At 37.5% G+C, this 6,000-nt stretch overlaps 1 protein-coding gene across 1 annotated transcript in view; it reads left to right on the top strand.

The window, feature by feature from the left end:
• The window catches only part of LOC135211256 (uncharacterized), a 151,193-nt gene that overhangs the window by 81,251 nt on the left and 63,942 nt on the right, over window positions 1–6,000 (top strand). The window lies entirely within an intron of this gene.

Raw genomic sequence — 6,000 nt, 5'->3', positions numbered from 1 at the left:
TTCATTGTGATGTGACCACTAATTTTCATATCAGCTAAAAAGTAAGAAATAATACAATCAGGTCTTACAGGTTTTGCAAATAATTTACAATTTACAAATTGAAATGACAGAACAATAACCCTAAAGTTATAAGTAGACTTGTATGGGATAAATTTGCCTCATGTTTATAACTTTATAATGTGGTAACTTAATTTCTTCTGTTTTGTGTCTTTTTAATACTGTGAAAAGATAATCTGTTAACATCATTTCCATCTGTGAGGTAATGAAACCTCATTTATGATCATATTACTCAATGGTGCTAGAGAAATAACATAATATTTACTGGAAAACCGCTTCAAGAAATGAGATATGCAGACTTAAAAAAATAAAAATTTTCTAGATAAAGAAACAAACTCCAAAATCAGTTTTATGCAACAACTACAAATTCTAATTTCCCTTTTCCTTATTGGATGAAAAGGCACATTTAGGCAAGCGCTTGGTTACATACTTTATAACTATTAAATTGTTTTACAATTCAGTAAAATATTAACCCTTATAACAAAGTACCTAAAAGCCTTCTTCCTACTACATCCTTATTAATTGCTTATTTGACCAAATTTTTCTCATCCTTTCTTATCACATGTCCATTTTCCAACCTCTGGTCATCTCGTTTTTGCCACTTCTCATTTGTAACATAATTTTCCCCATCATACTGAGACCTTAAATCTTACAAATTCTGTAGTCAAATCTCTTTGAAACCTATTCCAATTTCTTTATCATCACCCATGTTCCTACTGTAGAGTGAGAAAGGTAGTATATAACAATCTGTCTATGCACGCTCTACCAAATGTAAATTACAAGACATTCTAAAATGAGTAAAAAATCTCTTATTTCATGTATATTTTGTAATCCCGAGCATTTCAGGTAAAATCATCTACCAAATTATCTTTTCCACAGTAGCCTTATGCCCATTTTCCTGACTATTGTTTTCTTTGCTTCCTTTCTAGTCACCATAAAATTTATAGTCCTCACTTCTCTATTCCACTCTCCCACCTTTTAAACATATCCACTACCTCTTCCTTACAATACAGGCAGTCCCCGGGTTACGACGGGGGTTCCGTTCTTGAGACGCGTCGTAAGCCGAAAATCGTCGTAAGCCGGAACGACACTTGGAAATATGTCTTAAACTAATAAAAAGTTATAAAAACCTTACTTGTAATCCTTTGGTTACACTACATGTTGTTTCCTGTAGTTTTATGTACAACCTGGAGTTATTTTCATAAAAGAATGCTGGTTCTTGAAGGTAAAAACTATTGTAATCCTCTGGTGCCACTACATTCTTGAGTTTTTATGTACACGCTGGAGTGATTTTGCAAAATCTTGAGGGCTACAAGAACAGCTGATTACTATTTACGTATCATATAGACTAATTAAAGTAAATGTATCTTTAAATAAAGGCTTATATTAGTATCAACAAAACATTTCCTGCCATGAGTCAGAGGCCGTTTAATGAACGAACACTTCTCTGTCCTATCTGTTCAGAAAATAAACGTTACGTCAATCCCGAGACCATTGTTGCCAAAGCGTCTCTCTCTCTCTCTCTCTCTCTCTCTCTCTCTCTCTCTGATCAAATTACATTGGAAACTTGACATACGATTGCCCTAATATACGAATGTTTGAGATATAACAGAAAATTTGCGAAAATACAAGCTTTGATATACAACGAAATATTTGAGATACGATTTTGCGATGAGTGTTAGTTGTATAGGCGACCGATAAATGGCGTTCAGTCTGTTTGTTTGTTGGTGCTGCATGTTAACACGTCGTTGTTTAGTTCGTTGTATTTGCGCCTATTTTTCGTGTTATTTTGTCTATTTCATTATTAACCATGGGTCTCAAAGCTAAAGACAAAGCAGGTGATAAAAAAAAAAACCCAAGAAAATGATTTCGATGGAAGCAAAACATGAAATTATAGCAAAGCATGAATGTGGCGTTCGTATCGTCGATTTGGCAAACGAGTATGGTCGAAATCCTTCTACAATATCCACGATCATCAAGCAGAAGGAAGCTATAAAAACCCCCGAGACCATTGTTGCGCAAAGCGTCTCTCTCTCTCTCTCGTCTCTCTCTCTCTCTCTCTCTTCTCATCTCTCTCTCTCTCTCTCTCTCTCTAAATCAAATTACGTACTGGATAATGTCTCTCTTTGGATACTTCGATTTTGCCTAATATTGAGGGCTACAAGAACAGTTGATTACTATTTACGTATCATATGACTAATTAAAGTAAACGTATCTTTAAAATAGGCTTATATTATTAGTATGCAACAAAACATTTACTGGCATGAGTCAGAGGCCGTTAACGAAACGAACACTTCTCTGTCCTTAACTCGGAGCGTCGGAAGACGCCTCTCTCTCTCTCTCTCTCTCTCTCTCTCTCTCTCTCTCAATCTCTCTCTCTCTCTAAACTCTATCTCTCTCTCTCGATCAAATTACTGGATATGTCTCTCTTTGGATACTTGGAATTTGCGTTGTAATCTAACCAAAAAATTCGTTTTGTTATTATTACTGGAAACAAGCAATGATTTTTCATTATTTGCGCTTTTGGACTGTTATATGTAAATTGTATGTATTTCATTCGCTCGGAAACTAGTTCGCATATGAGGCGTCACTAAAAAACATAGAAAAATACAACATAAAAAGTGTCGAAAATAATCATAATCTCAAACCGTTTTAACGAAAACGAACACTTCTCTGTCCTTAAACTCGGAGCGTCGAAGACGCCTCTCTCTTTTCTCTCTCTCTCTCTCTCTCTCTCTCTTCTTCTCTCTCTAAATTTCTTTCTCTCGCTCTCTTCACATCTCTCTCTCTCTCTCTCGTCTCTCTCCTCTCTCTCTCTCTCTCTCTCTTCTCTCTCTCTCTCTGATCAAATTACTGGATAATGTCTCTCTTTGGATACTTGGAATTTGCGTTGTAATCTAACCAGAAACTTCGTTTTGTTATTATTACTGGAAACAAGCAATGATTTTTTCATTATTTGCGCTTTTGGACTGTTATATGTAAACTAGTTATGTATTCATTCGCTCGGAAACTAGTTTCCGCATATGAGGCGTCCACTAAAAACATAGAAAAATACAACATAAAAAGTGTCGAAAATCATCATAATCTCAAACCGTTTTAACGAAACGAACACTTCTCTGTCCTTAAACTCGGAGCGTCGGAAGACGCCTCTCTTCTCTCTCTCTCTCTCTCTCTCTGATCAAATTACTGGATAACTGTCTCTCTTTGGATACTTGGAATTTGCGTTGTATCTAACCAGAAACTTCGTTTTGTTATTATTACTGGAAACAAGCAATGATTTTTTCATTATTTGCGCTTTTGGACTGGTTATATTGAAACTAGTATGTATTCATTCGCTCGAAACTAGTTCCGCCATATGAGGCGTCACTAAAAAACATAGAAAAATACAACATAAAAAGTGTCGAAAATCATCATAATCTCAAAATTTTTGTTGTAATCTAACCAGAAACTTATTTTTATTAATACTGTGCTAAACTATAAAGGATTTTTATCATAGTATGCGTTTTTTAAAAGCGTCGTTAACTCGGAGCGTCGGAAGCGTCAGCGTCGTAACCTCGGAACAAGCGTCGTAACCCAGGACGGATTTTTCCATTGAATATTTAAGAAAAAGCGTCGTAACCTCGGAACGTCGTAAGCCGGAACCGTCGTAACCCGGGACCACCTGTACTGCTATTTGCTCTAGGTCACTTGCATAAACCAGTTCTCCAAGGGTCCCTTTGACACACTTCTCTGATGCTTCTTCCATTGCTAAAGTCAGGAGTAAAGGGACCAGAGTTGATCTTTAAAGAACAAATATTTCACCAAAAATTCTTCTGATACATCTGCCTTTGTCTTCAATCTAGATCTACAGTGGAACCTCAATTTTCGTAAAATCCGGTTTTCAGACTTTTTCCGACATTTTGTCTCAGGTTTTGTACGTTTCCTCAGATTTCGTATACTCGGAAACACTCCTTCCAAGGCCCACTGAGTGACCAGGTCCCATACCGAGCGCCCAAACAAAGTATCCCATCTCTTTTCTGACCGATTCTGCCTTTGTTTCTCATAGAATGAGCATCATCTCATGTACAGTCCGCATCACTGCACGTGTTTGTTGTGCGCTGTGCTAATTTTGCCAGTGAAACTGATTGCAAACAAGTCATCATGGGGCTAAGACAGTTCCAAGTTCCCTTTTGGTAAAAAAGGCCAGAAATACTATAAAATTCAGGGAAGAAGTTGTGGCAAATTATGAAAGTGGTGCACGTGTTGGTGATCTCGCTAGAATGTATGGCAAGTCAGTGTCAACAATCAGCTCTATCCTAGCAAAGAAAAATGAAATTAAGGCATTTGATGCTGCAAAAGGGGTCATTTAACTAGTGGCAGACGTTGAAACAGTGGGGGATAGTGTCTGAAGAGATCATTTGTGAAAAGGTTAGGGGGTTGTATGCTGATCTAAGTAAGAAAATGCCAACAACAAGAGCTGCTGTTAGTGATTTCAAGGCCAGCAGAGGCTGGTTTGAAAAATTCAAAAAGCTTACAGGGATACATAGTGTCATAAGGCATGGGGAGGCTGCGAGTTCTGACAAATGTGCCACCAAAGAATTAGTTCTGGAATTCAAGGAATATCTTGAGGCTAAAGGATTCTTCCCACAACAGGCCTGTTTTGGAGAAAAAAAAAAATGCCAAAGAGGACCTACATCACACAAGAGGAATGTTCATTGCCAGGGCACAAGCCTATGAAGGACAGGCTAGCTCTCTTGTTCTGTGGAAATGCCAGTGAGGATTTCAAAATGGAGCCCTTACTGGTGTATCACTTAAACTGCCTGAGTGTTTAAAAAACAATGTTATTAAGAATAAATTGCCTGTGATGTGGAGGGCAAACAAAAAGACATAGGTCACGAGGCAAATTTTCATTGTGTGGGTCAATGAAGTGCTTAGTCCTTTGGCAAGAAAAATACCGCCAGGATAATCAGTTGCTCCTCAAGTGCCTCCTGGTAATGGACTATGCTCCTGCGCATCCTCCTGGCTTGGAAGACCAGTTGTTGGATGAATTTAAATTCATCAAGGTCAAGTTCTTGCCTCTTAATACCACTCCTCTCATCCAGCCCATTAACCAGCAAATCATCTGTTGCAAAGGTGCTTTAAAGCAACCTCAAACACTGAACTGACCCTAAGAGAGTTCTGAAAGGACCACTTCAATATCTTTAATTGCATAAGTCTTATAGATAAGGCTTGGCAGGGAATGACTTCCAAGAAAATGAACTCTGCTCGGAGAAAATTGTGGCCAATATGTTACCTCAAGAATGATTTTGAAGGATTTTGAAGGATTTGAGGGTGACACTGATGACCCTATGCCTGTTGTGGAATTTGTCTCTGGGGAAGTCCATGGGCTTGGATGTGAGTGGCGAGGATGTGGAAGAGTGTTTTTTAATGCCCATCTTACTATAGTATTTGTTTAGGTACTCTATCAAAAGACTTTTTACGATCTTCAAGTATTGTAATCTCTAACTCTGCATGATACATTTCCTGTAGTTGCTTCATAATAATGATTACCTATGCTATTAAAATCTATGGCAAGATGCTAAAGTAATGATTACTGATTTCAACAATTCCTTAACTTTTCTCCTCGGTAACTCATTCTACAATTGCCATATGGCTGTGGAACATGATAAACTAGTGGCATAACTTTTGGATGAGCTTAAAAAGTGTGCAAATTTTTGTAAATATTTTCAGTCTTCTCTGTAGTCTCAAGTCATTAACCAGATGTATCTTTGGACCCAAACAGTCAATGCTCAATTGTTCTGCATCGATTTACAGAACTCCAGCACTGTGAGAGTTCATAACTCCACATCTGCAGGTCAACAAAAATGCTGAAGTTGTATTTTGTCTATGCTCTATGGGAAGGTTCTTTATGAAGAAAATTTTTAAGCTTTTACTTTTCAAGTATTTCATGATCTAGCTGCTATT

Source organism: Macrobrachium nipponense, chromosome 4 (assembly GCF_015104395.2).
Source record: "Macrobrachium nipponense isolate FS-2020 chromosome 4, ASM1510439v2, whole genome shotgun sequence".
Taxonomy (NCBI): Eukaryota; Metazoa; Arthropoda; class Malacostraca; order Decapoda; family Palaemonidae; genus Macrobrachium; species Macrobrachium nipponense.
This window is presented reverse-complemented; position numbering and strand designations above follow the sequence as displayed.